General features: G+C 36.8%; 1 protein-coding gene and 1 non-coding gene across 14 annotated transcripts in view; both read left to right on the plus strand.

The window, feature by feature from the left end:
- Usp54 (ubiquitin specific peptidase 54) overlaps window positions 1-13141 on the plus strand; it is a 134491-nt gene that overhangs the window by 72876 nt on the left and 48474 nt on the right. The window lies entirely within an intron of this gene.
- On the plus strand, window positions 5644-5750 carry LOC114089532 (U6 spliceosomal RNA). The gene has a single exon (XR_003582183.1). It is a non-coding gene; the product is annotated as a U6 spliceosomal RNA (small nuclear RNA).

The raw sequence follows: 13141 nt of genomic DNA on the forward strand, positions 1-13141 counted from the left end.
TAGTGGTGGACTGCCAGTCTAGCATGCCTGAGGCCCTGGGTTTGATCCCTAGCAGTGAGAAAACACACAAAAAACAAAACAAACAACAAAAAAAAGAAAAAGAAAAGAAAAAAACATCCAAAGAGGCAAAGGAAGTGGCTCGCACCTGTAGTACCAGCTACTTGGGAGGTGGAGGCAGGAGGATTTCTGGTGCCCAGGAGTTCAAGTCCAGCCTGGGTAACATAGTAGACAACAAACAAAAGCTCACCTTGTTTTTGAAATTTTGTTACAATGGAATGATTCTGTTTAAAATTTGTGTGTGTCTTTTTTAGTTGATATATTCAAAATCATCCATGTGGGGGCTGGGATTGTGGTTTGGCGGTGGAGTGCTTGCCTAGCACATTCGAGGACCTGGGTTTGATCCTCCACACCACATAAAAATAAACAAAATAAAACTATTAAAAAAATTACCCATGTAGTATGTAGTTCCAGTTTGTTTTCATTATTATATGGTATTTCTTTTTTTATTTAATTTAGTTATACATGACAGTATAACTTTGTCTAGTTTAACCACCATTTGACCCATTATTTGTGTAAATAAATCAGTGTTTGTCCATCTTATTGCTGGTAGTCATTTGAATTGAATTGTTTCTAGTTTTGTATTTTTATGAACAATTTTGCTAAAGAGCATTCTTATACATATGTATACACATATCTTTTGTGTACATGCCCAGGAACAGGATTAGTGGATCATAAAATTTATGTTTTTAATGTTTTTAGATAATGTCAACTGTTTTCCAGTATTTCCATATGTTTTACAATATGGTGGTGTTAATGTGTATTCTGATCATCAGTTTTTCCTGGAAGCTGAGAAAAGTCAATTCTGAAATTTGTATGACAGTGAAAAATAAGACTCTCCTGAAGAGTAATAACAAAGTGAACAACTTGCTGAATGTATTGGTCACAGTATTTATTTCTCATTCACATTACTTGCCCATTGTACATTAGTAGGGAAACCTTACAAATTATAATCAGTTAGTAACTCAGGTGATGTAGGAACCTAGCTTGACATGATAATAGCTTTCTTATTATCATGTATAACTGCCATTTTACCCACCAGCTGACTCTGGCATGCATTTTGAATCTTATATATTGGATAAATAAAATTGTTAAGATAGCCTGGTGCAGTCGTGCATGTCTGTAATCTCAGTGGCTAAGAAGACTGAGGCAAGAGAATCGTGAATTCAAAGCTAGCCTTAGCAACTTAGTGAGGCCCTAAGTAACTCAGCAAGACCTGGTCTCTAAATAAAATTTTAAAAAGGGCTGGAGCGGGGGCTGGGATTGTGGCTCAGTGGTAGAATGCTCGCCTAGCATTCATGAGGCACTGGGTTAGATCCTCAACACCATATAAATGTAAAATAAAGATACAGGTCTACCTAAAACTAAAAAATAATATTTTTTTTTTTTTTTAAAAAGGGCTGAAAGGGCTGGGGTTGTGGCTCAGTGGTAGAGTCCTTGCCTGGCATATGTGACACACTGGGGTTGATTCTCAGCACCACATAAAAATAAATAAATAAATAAAATAGGGGTCTTGTGTCCATTTACAATATATATATATAAAGAGCTGGAGATGTGGCTCAGCGGTTGAGTTCAATCCCCAGTAATCAATCAATCAATCAATCATCCCCCTGAAAAACAAACTATTAACATATATCAGTTAAGAAATAATTCAGGCATCAGTGGCAGAGACAAAACACTTAGCTGACACCCCCACCCCCGCTTTTTTTGGCCACATTCCCAGCCCTATTTTGTATTTTATTTAGAGACAGGGTCTCACTGAGTTGCTTGGTGCCTCGCCATTGCTGAGGCTGGCTTTGAATTCACAATCCTCCTGCCTCACAGCCTCCCGACCTGCTGGGATTACAGGTGTGCCCCACTGTGCCTGGCAGTCTTTTTTTTTTAATAACTTTATTTTTACTTATTTATGTTTTTATGTGGTACTAAAGATCAAACCCAGTGTCTCACGTGTGCTAGAAAAAGTTCTACCACTGAGCCACAACCCCAGCCCCATGTTAATAGTTTTTGAGAAAGCCTAGGTACATTCCAGTTGGCCATAGACTAACTTTGTCTAGTTTAACCACCATTTGACTCAACTATCCCTCTCCTTGGCCTATACCCAAAGGACTTAAAAACAGCATACTACAGGGATACAGCCACATCGATGTTTATAGCAGCACAATTCACAATAGCTAACCTAAATAAAATACCCTTCAGTAGATGAATGGATAAAAAAAAATCCTTCAGTAGATGAATGGATAGAAAAATGTGGCGTATATAAACAATGGAATATTACTCAGCAGTAAAAGAGAATAAAATCATGGCATTTGCAGGTAAATGGATGCAGTTGGAGAAGATAATGCTAAGTGAAGTTAGCCAATCCCCCAAAAAACAAATGCCGAATGTTTTCTCTGATACAAGGAGGCTGATTCATACTGGGGTAGGGAGAGGGAGCATGGGAGGAATAGAGGAGGAGAGGGGAGAGGGGTGGGAAGAGAAGGGAAGGGGCATAGGGTTAGAAATGATGGTGGAATGTAATGGACATTATTATCCAAAGCACATGTATGAAGACATGAAATGAATTGGTATGAATATACTTTGTATACAACCAAAGATATGAAAAATTGTGCTCTATATGTGTAATAAGAATTGTAATGCATTCTGCTGTCATATATAAATAAAAAAATTAAAAAAAGAATTACTCAGAAATACACACACACACACACACATACACACCCCTTCCTCCCACTTTGGGGTGCAGGGATCTTCCTTTCTTGCTGCCACCCAAGACACAGTGCTGTTCTTAATGTGCTAATAATTTGCAGTCTTGGATATTTGTCTGCCTCCTTCTTTGTTCTCTTTGCATATTCCACCTTTGGCGGCTAGTTCTTGGACACTATATTTCTCTGAATTAGGTACCAAAGCTGCAACCCTTTTGAATATTATTGGTTGCTAAGTTAGAGGGACAAAAAGTTCTATAGAATTTTGTGTGGGAAATTTAAGTGTTCAGCAGTTCTCTTCTACTCACAGCTCATTAAGCAGAATGAATCATCTTGACCTGTTGAACCAAGTGGATCAGGAAGTATGATTCTTTAATGATCCCTTGGGCAAGCAGTATTGATGATTATACTTTACCAGAAATCAAAATTTATAAAACGGTAGTAAATGTTACTTGTAGTACAATACTATTTATAAGTAAACAAATGGAATAAAATCAAGATTTCCGAAACAGATATATTAGAGACTTGCCACTTGCTTGTGAACCAAAGATAAAGTGAACTTTTCAATAAACGGTGCTTAGATAATTGTTTACTCATAAAGGGGGGGGGGGAGAAATTAGATCCCTACTTCATATTATACAAAATTTAAAAAATTTTAGAACTATGAATTTAAAAATGGATACATTTTACTATAGAAAATTCAATAATTTCTCTTCACCAAAAAGACTCCATAGGGAGAGAATAAAGATAAGGCTATAAGCTGGACATATCGGTTCATGCCTGTAATTCTAGAAGCTCAGGAGGGTGAGGAAGCAGGATTGCAAGGTCCAGACCAGCCTTGACAATTGAATGAAATCCTGTCTTAAAATAAAAAATAAAAAGGACTTGGGATGTAGTTCAATGATAGAGTGATCCTGGGTTCAATCTCCAGCACAAGCAAAACAAAACAAAAAAGTGAGGGGGGTTATAAACTAATTGGAAGGAGAATACCTGTAGTATGTACAATCAACAAAGAATTAGTATCCAGTACAGAACTCCAGAGAAAATTTCCTATAAAGAATGAGTAAAAGATAAATGAGTCAAGAGAAAAATGGGCAAAGATATAAACAGGTATGTTTCAGAATAGGAATCTCAAATGATCACTAAGTATGTGTAAGATGTTTACCCCAATTAGTAATTTAAGAAATGTAAGTTAAAACATTCTTTTCAGGGGCTGGGGTTGTGGCTCAGTGGTAGAGCTCTTGCTCAGCATGCGTGAGGCACTGGGTTCGATCCTCGGCACCACATAAAAATAAAATAAAGGTTATTATGTCTACCTACAACTAAAAAAACAAATATAAATCAAAAACAAACCCAATACTTTTCATGTTGATAGGAAATTAAAAATCTGATAAAATTAAATGTTTCCAAATAGGTAGAATAATGAGAATTTGTATACATATATTGTTAGTTGGAATATAAGTTAATGTCACTACTTAAGAAAACAGTTTGTCATTACCTGGTAAAATTGAACTTGCATATAACCCAGCAGTTCTATTCCTATATAGGCATTGTAGAAGACTTCTTGATACATAATATCAGTTATACTCAGGAATGTTGAAAGTAGCATCTCTAGTGATTACAGGAAAATAGAAACAACCTGTTCAAACTACTGTAGAATGGAATTTTAAATTATGGTTTATCCCCATAGTAAAATACTATATGGTAGCAAAAATGATGACTTGCCATTACATACATCAATTTGAATTAATCTCAGAAACACCACATTGAATGAAAAAAAATCAAGTCACAGAAGATGGTGGATTTAAGATAAGGTTAAGCGCTTCTGGTTCAATCCCCAGTACCCAAAACAAAACAAACAAAAAACGGGTAAAAAAATAAACATCGTTTAGGGATACATGCCTAATAAAACTGTAGAGAAAAAGGTAGTGATTTTCACGAAAGTCAGAATAGTAGTTGTTCTGGAAGGTATAGTGAGAGGAATGTCATTATTTGGGGATTTTCAGTCTCCTTAATTTCTTAAATTGAGTAAATGGATATGTGGACATTTATTATTCTTCTGTGCTATGTAAATAAATGTATACGTGGATATATAATGTTTGCCCCTTTTTTGTGGGGTGTGGGGGAGGGTACTGGGGATTGAACCCAGTACCTGAACTGGCACTCTGTCTCTGAACTACATCCCCAGTCCTTTAAATTTTTTGTTTTATTTTGAGACCAGGTCTTGGTAAGTTGCTTGCTTTGAACTTACTATCATCTTGCCTCAACCTCCCAAATTGCTGGGATTGCAAACATGTGCTTTGTACCTAACTGTTCATGCTTTATTTTTAGGGGGTGAGAGGGTACTGGGGTTTGAACTCAGGGGCAACCACTGAGCCACATCTCCAGTCTTATTTTGCATTTTATTTAGAAACGGGGTCTCAGTGTGTTGCTTAGTGCCTTGCTTTTGCTGAGGCTGGCTTTGAACTTGTGATCCTCCTGCCTCAGCCTCCCCAGCCACTGGGATTACAGGTGTGCACTATTGTGTCTGGCTATTGGTGCTTTTACTATTTTATAACCTTTAAGTGCCTCCTAGTTATCTCTTAAATCACTTAAAATTGCATGATTATAGACTTTTTAAAGCCTAATTCCATGCTTCTTTTCCTCTCCTTTACCAGGTACTCTGAATTTCAGCTGTGATAGCAGATAGCATACCTGGTATGCCTATTTCTTGACAAATTTTAGGTGTCATTCAGTTTGCCTGCAGTGTTTGCTCTCCTCAGAAGTTACTTTTTTTTTTTTTTTTGGCGTACTGGGAATTGGACTCAGGGCCTTGTGCTTGCTAGGCAAGCACTCTACAGCCGAGCTAACTCGAGGTAGTATATTAGCATCTTAATCAAGAAAGTATGTGCTCGCTTCGGCAGCACATATACTAAAATTGGAACGATACAGAGAAGATTAGCATGGCCCCTGCGCAAGGATGACACGCAAATTCGTGAAGCGTTCCATATTTAAAAAAAAAAAAAAGTAATTTTAGGGCCTGGGGATATAACTCAGTGGTAGAGTGCCTGCCCATCCCCCCACCTCCAAAAAAGTAATTTTTGTGGATAAGGGATGTGGCTCAGTGGTATAGAGTTTGCCTGGCATCACAAGGTCCTGGGTTCAGTCCTTAGCACATATACCCCCCATAGGCAATTTTAGGGTTTATGGGAAGAGCTCAGTGGTTGAGCACTTTCTTATCATATGTGAAGACCTGGGTTTAAACAGTTTCCAGAGCTACAAAAGAAAACAAAACATTCTGTGTCTTAATCTTTGACTTACTAATATTTATCTTAGCTGAATGAATTTTTAAAAAATATTTATTTTTTAATTGTACACAATACCCTTAATTAATTAATTATTTTATGTGGTGCTGAGGATTGAACCCAGGGCCTCATGCATGCTAGGCAAGGACTCTACCGCTCAGCCCCAGCCCCAGCCCACTGAATGAATTCTTAGGAAAGTATCTTAGCTCTTCTTCTCTTTTATTGTTCCTCATGGTGCCTCACACAGTGTCTGTACCATAATAAAAATACTCTACTTTGCTGGGTTGATATACTCTTTTAAAATAGTTCTTGGATTTTAGTTACAGTTTTTAGTACTTTTTTTTCTCTTTTTCCTTCTATCTTTCTTGACCTTTCTTACTCTTTTTTTAATTAAAGAGATCTTTATATTGTGACTTTTGGTCTCACTTTTAAAAATTCTACTAATCTAGGGCTTCCTGCCTTGTTTGGTAAAGGAAAGGTAAAATAATATACAAATGTGTATAATGGTGTGTGTGTATGTGAATGTACTGGGGGAATGAGATTGGTGGTAGGAAAGATCACCAAGGGAAGAGTGAATTCCCGGGATTCCGTTAGCAAAGTAATCATCTGGTATACTATGGTTAAGTTCCATTTTACTTTGTGCTGTTTACAGTGTGGGAATAATTATATATTTAAATCCCCCCCCCTTTTTTTCACTGCTTCCTACTTAAAAATTGAAGGACTATTTGGTAAGACTAATAAAATTCCTTTTTGCTGGCTCTTCATAACTTGTTTGCATTCTTTAATATTAAAGTTGATATTTAAAATTCTTATTAAGTAGAATTTATTATTATTATTATTATTAATTTTACTTTCAAAACAGGAAAGTCCAAAATTCCTCAATCTGAAGTACTCTATGTACGAACTTGCCATTCTGTAAAGTCAGATTTCATTATGTTAGTGCACAATTATTCATTCTGGTACCCACTGTTAAGGAAAAAAAAAAACCACATACATGTACCTAGATGATCAAAGAGTAGCCAACTTTCCAATACTTGATCTTTCAGCCCTTCCATGTACAGCTAAAAGATATGTACTCATCTTCTTTTCCCAGTTATGTGCTTCACCTTGCACCAATCCCTAAAATGCACTTATTGTTGGCCTTCTGTGAACATCTTTTAGTTCATGATGTCTTTACTATTTTTGCTTATTTCTTTTGCTCTGTAAACAGGGCAGTATTCCTATTCTTTGTTATCCTCACCAGGTAGAATAGAATAGGTTGTATCTGGTGCTTATAATTGCTTTATGGGGACTTGTACATAATATTTATGATAATCCATTTATTTTGATTCTGTAAAACATACTGTTTTTTCTCTTTTACTTGGTTTTAAGTCAGTATAGTAATTTCAGCCTCAAAATCTTATGTGTATGCAAGTTACTAATGATGGTTTTTACTGAAAAGAATTTGTGTCATTGTATTGTTCTGCTTACTTTGAACTATGATGGCTGTCAACTCTGGCTTATTAGCAAATAAAAGGTTGTTTACTAATTACCTCACCCCCAAATTTATTCCCACCTAATATCATTAAAAGATTTTTCTTGACCTAAATTGTCATTGCCTAGAGCCCAGAGCTCTTATTTATTATTCATACTGGATCTGCTCTTATACCCTCCAGCCCCCAGAGTATGACTTTACTTTGGTGTTGGCTTATTTATTTATCTCTGTTCAGGGGAGGAAATCCGTCCTCTGTACTTAGTATGCTACAAAGATTTTGTTCTCCTTCCAGGGATTGTACTAGAGGCTTTGCAGTGCCAGGATGTAGACAGAGTGTGTTTTGTTATATGCAAAAAGAATGTTGCATTGATTGATTAAATTCAACAAATCTTCTCAATTAGTGATTTTTTTTTCCTCTTAAGAATTCTAGTGTAAGGCATAAAAGCTGGGGAATGGTGCTAGTAGAGGGTGGTTGCTAGGGATAAAATAGGGTTTTGTAAAGGAGGTGACCCAGAATATCTGTAACTAGAGACAAGACAAAGACTGTTCTTATGAGGCAGGCAGGTATCTGTTCTGCTGATAGACTACTTGTTAATTGGGGGAGATTTGAGAGTTCAGGGAGCAAATCCCTTAATGTTTTTTGAGTTGTACCATGTAGCTTTTGCTTTATTGGGTACTGAAAGATAAGTACAGAGGATAAAGTGGTGGAAAAATTACTAATTGTTCATTATTTATCTAGCCTTTCCTTTTTGTACATAGTGGGAATGGAAGGTTCTTCATTTTCCTTCATGGCCAGTGTCAGGGAAGAGAGGAGTAAATCCATTATACTGGACTAAGTTTTTAAAGGAGGAGATTATATTTGTAGCATGTTCCCTGGAAATTTTAGCTAGTAATAAACAGCACACATATAAGAAGTATATCATTATGTCTGATTCAGATGTCATCTACTAATGTTTAACTTTCTTCTTTTGATTACCTGTGGATATGAGTATATTTGTGTTGGTCTTTTGATTAACCTTCCTTACTAGAAAGTCCTAGTAGTCTGTGGCTAATCTGAATATTCTCAACTAATTTAACCATTGATACAACTTGAAAGTATAAAACTGAATCCTTTGTTCTTTTTTAAAACTTGGAGTTCAGAATTGTGCATGATATTCAAATAGAAGGTATAATTGTAAGGAGAAATGTAGGAGACCATCATGATTGATTCTTTCCTTTCCAGAACTTTTGGCAGAGTCTAAAACTTACACAATTTCAAAATCTTTTTGCATTTCCAGAAGAGTCCCCTCTTTTAATTTCCCTAGTGGGGTAAGAGGATATGGTATTGATTTTTTAAATTTGATTTGAATATATATTCTTTGTATCGTTGAGGGTGCTGTATTTTCTATTATGGCGAAAATTAGTAAATTGATTATTATATTGTATAAAATCTCATCATTAGTTTATGATTTCCCACTAAAGGAAGTACTGACTTCTGGTAAATTTTGCCTATCCTTGTCTCTGTGTCCCTCCCTTGGTCCATTGTCTTAAAATCTTGTGGTTTCTCTCTTTGTATGTATGTAGGTGGCTGGCTGTTACACCTTATTAGCAGGAATGAGTGTGATAAGTAGCTTTTGATAGTCTCTAACCTTACTACTGTGTCCAAAATAATGGGCTTTGAATTAAATGTAAATAAAACTTTAAACTCAGGCTGGGGTTGTAGCTCAGTGGTAGAGTGCTTGCCTAGCAGGTGTGAGGCACTGAGTTTGATCCTTAGCACCACATACAAATGAGTAAAATAAAGGTAAAAAAACAAACAAAAAAAAGATTGCATCATCTAAAAAAAAAAAACTAGGGATATATGATGTTGATAAATTAATTTAATTTAAAGGGACCATTATAGTTTACATGGATGTTTTTCTAATCAGGAAGCTTAGAAGACAGCTGTTTTTAGACATAAGGTTTTTAGAGAATTCCAAGGGAGAAACTAGCCAGCTGTTTTTTTGCCTTCCCCAAAGGAGGTAACTTTTTTTCCCCCTTATACTGGAGATTGAACCCAGGGACCCTCTACAACTTAGCTACATTCCCAGCAAACCCCTTACACTTTTTTTTTTTTTTTTTTTTTTTAACTTTGAAACAGGATCTCTCCTTTGAGAGAGATCAAACTTTGAACTTGTGATTCACCTACCTGAGCCTCTCAAGTCGCTGGGATTACAGGTGTGTACCACTGTATCCTCCTCCAAGAGTTATTTTTTAGAGATATAATTTGAAATATATACTGATAAAATATGGCATTTGTTTTAAAATAAAGTCCTTTGTTATTGTTTTGGGTGCCAAAAGGGTGTACGTTTATTTACTCTTACCTGTCCCCCGCCTTGAAAAAGAACTTTCAGCATTCTTCTTCTTTTTTCCCCTGGCACAGGGAATTGAACCCAGGACCTCATACATTACTAGGCAAGAATTCCACCACTGAGGGGCTGAGATTGTGGCTCAGCGGTAGAGTGCTCACCTAGCACATTTGAGGCGCTGGGTTCGATCCTCAGTACCACATAAAAAGTAAATAAATAAAATAAAGGTATTGTGCCCAACTATAACTAAAAAAAGTTTTTTAAAAAAGAATTCTACCACTGAACTATATACCCCTAGCCCTTTTAAAATTTTATTTTGAGACAGGCTTTCACAAAGTTGCCCAGGCTGGCCTTAAACTTGTGATCCTCCTGCCTCAACCTCTTGTCAACATTCTTTTGAACATGCAAAAACAATGAAAGTTTTTTTTTTCCTACAAACATCCTTGATGACTCTTCTTTCTATTTTACTTCCAGAGAGTCTTGTTTACAAACAGACTAGATTAGCACATTTAGGTTCTTTGATTTCCACAAAGTATGGAGAAAAGAGTGATTAGAAGGGCCAAAATGAGCAATGTACAAAGCCCATATCAAAAAGAGAGACCCCATTCTGACTGGAGTGAGATGAAATCTTAGAGTGATTTGCATTTCTCTAATTGCCAGTGATGATGAACATTTTTTCATGTGTTGATTGATTGTATATCATCTTCTGAGAAGTGTCTCTTTAGGTCCTTGGCCCATTTATTAACTTTTTTTTTTTTGGGGGGTGTCTAGTTTTTTGAGTTCTTTATATACCCTAGTGATTAGTGCTCTATCTGATGTGTGAGGGGTAAAGATTTGCTCCCATGATGTAGGCTCTCTATTCACCTCAAACAACAATAAGTATTGTCGAGGATGTGGGGGGAAAGGTACACTCATACACTGCTGGTAGTAATGCAAATAGGTGCAGCCAATATGGAAAGCAGAATGGAGATTTCTTGGAAAATTGGTAATGGAACCACCATTTGACCCAGCTGTCCTTCTCCTTGGTCTATACCCAAATGACTTAAAAACAGCATACTATAGGGACACAGCCACAAAAATGTTTATAGCAGCACAATTCACAACAGCTAAATTTTGGAACCAATCTATATGCCCTTCAGTAGATGAATGGATTAAAAAATGTGGCATATATACAAAATGGAATATTACTCGCAGTAAAAGAGAATAAAATCATGGCATTTGCAGGTAAATGGATGGAGTTAGAGAACATAATGCTAAGTGAAGTTAGCCAATCCCCAAAAAACAAATGAATGTTTTCTTTAATATAAGGAGGCTGATTCATAGTGGCATAGGGAGCGGGAGCATGGGAGGAATTTATGAACTCTAGATAGGGCAGAGGGGTTGGAGGGGAAAGGAAGGGGGTATGAGGTAATTAATGATGGTTGAATGTGATGATCATTATTATCCAAAGTTCATGTATGAAGGTACAAATTGGTGTGAATATACTATGTATACGACCAGAGATAGGAAAAATTGTGCTCTATATATGTAATAAGAATTGTAATGCATTCTGCTGTTATATATAATAAAAAAGAAAAAAATTAGAAAAATAATAATTAAAAAAAAAAAGAGAAACCCCAAGAATTGAGCAAATGGCAGGGCCTAAAGTGTGTCATGCCTTTGTAGAAGGTATTGTTGGACACCTGTCAGGGATGAAGTAGCCTCTTGACTTGGGCTCTTTCCAAAGGCTGTGGGCTCATGAAACATTGAAACTACGACAGCCTCTCTTCTTTACCCCCCACTCTCTCTACTTATGACTTCTTTTAAATGGAAGACTAAGAAATCTTGAGAGAGAAATAAACCACTGTTCTCTGCCGGCAAGGGTCTGTGTTTTAGGGGAAAAAACTTAAGCAACAGCTGCATTGGTAGATGCCAAAAATCAAGGACTTTCTGTCTTTATGACACTTCTGTTTTATTTGCATGGTTTTTACTAATCCAAATAATTACGTGCTCATGTGGAGAGAATTGTTTGCTACTTCATCCAAGAGAGATGGGTGGGGAAGCACCTGCTTTTAGTCATTAAAATCTTGTTGCTTTTGTACCACATCCAAGAAAATAGTTAAGAGACAAAAAGTAAATTGGTATTTTATGAGAATGAAAAGAAGACCTCTTTGGTTTCAACCTGTGAAAAAGAGCAGAGAGAAACCTCAAAGGTGGGATTTTTTTTTTGCTTATTGAAATGAAACCATTAGGGACACCACCAGGAAAAATAATTCCTGGGTTTTGGTTCTTCCTGCTCTTTCTTTCTGCCATAGAACTCAGCAATTGGAAGAATACCAGTTTTTGTTCCTTATTGGTACTGCCACCTGTTCTTACTGCTGAACTAAATGTTCTTGGCTTTCTTTGGTGTGAACAGGATCTCCCTCTGGGAAAGGTGGGAGGAGGGTAAAAAAGGAACAGAAGGAGGCCCGTTCCAGCCCCTGTGCTCATGTGAGAGGGACACACAGAGGTTAGTGTATTACCCTAACAGAGGGGCTTTGTGCTACAGCTTCTTCCAGAGCTGGAGCTTCACAGATGCATGCTGGGCAAGCTCAGCCTGCTTTATCCATAATATACTTGCTTCTTCCTAACAATAGTACGGCAAGACTGACAATAATAATTAAAATAAGAAAATAAAGAAGATTCAGTCAGAGGCTTTTCTGAATGCATTCAGATACTCAGTTCATATGGAGAAGGTTGCCTATAATTAAGAGGTGAGAAAAGAATATGACAGAGAGAGATCGATGCCATTGAACACAAGATCCAAATCTGTTATTGCAGATCTACTGTGGGTGCAGACAGAGCTCTGACCCAGACCTTTTCCTTTCTCTGCTGAAACCTAATTATCTAGGTCATGGGAAATCTGTTTCTCTTGCGTGGGAGCAACAGAACAGAAAATAAAGTAGTCGTTCCCTTATCCAGTTCTCAGAGACTTAGGAAGTAGCTCAAGGTAGAAAAATCTGAGTGAGGGCCTTTGTTCAGCATAGGACAGTGGTGGACTGACTTTTTATTTTTAGTAACTTAAAGTTACTCCTAGGGCAGGGGTTGTGGCTCAGTGGTTGTGGCTAGAGTACTTGCCTTGCATGTGTGAGACACTGGCTTCGATTCTCAGCACTCTATATAAATAAGTAAATAAAGGTTCATCAACAACCAATAAAAATATTTTAAAAATTACTCCTAGGGCTGGGGTTGTGGCTTAGTAGTAGAGCGCTCACCTAGCATGTGTGAAACCCTGGGTGTGATCCTCAGCACCACATAAAAATAAGTAAATAAAAACAAAGG

Source organism: Marmota flaviventris, chromosome 4 (genome assembly GCF_047511675.1).
Source record: "Marmota flaviventris isolate mMarFla1 chromosome 4, mMarFla1.hap1, whole genome shotgun sequence".
NCBI classification, from domain to species: Eukaryota; Metazoa; Chordata; class Mammalia; order Rodentia; family Sciuridae; genus Marmota; species Marmota flaviventris.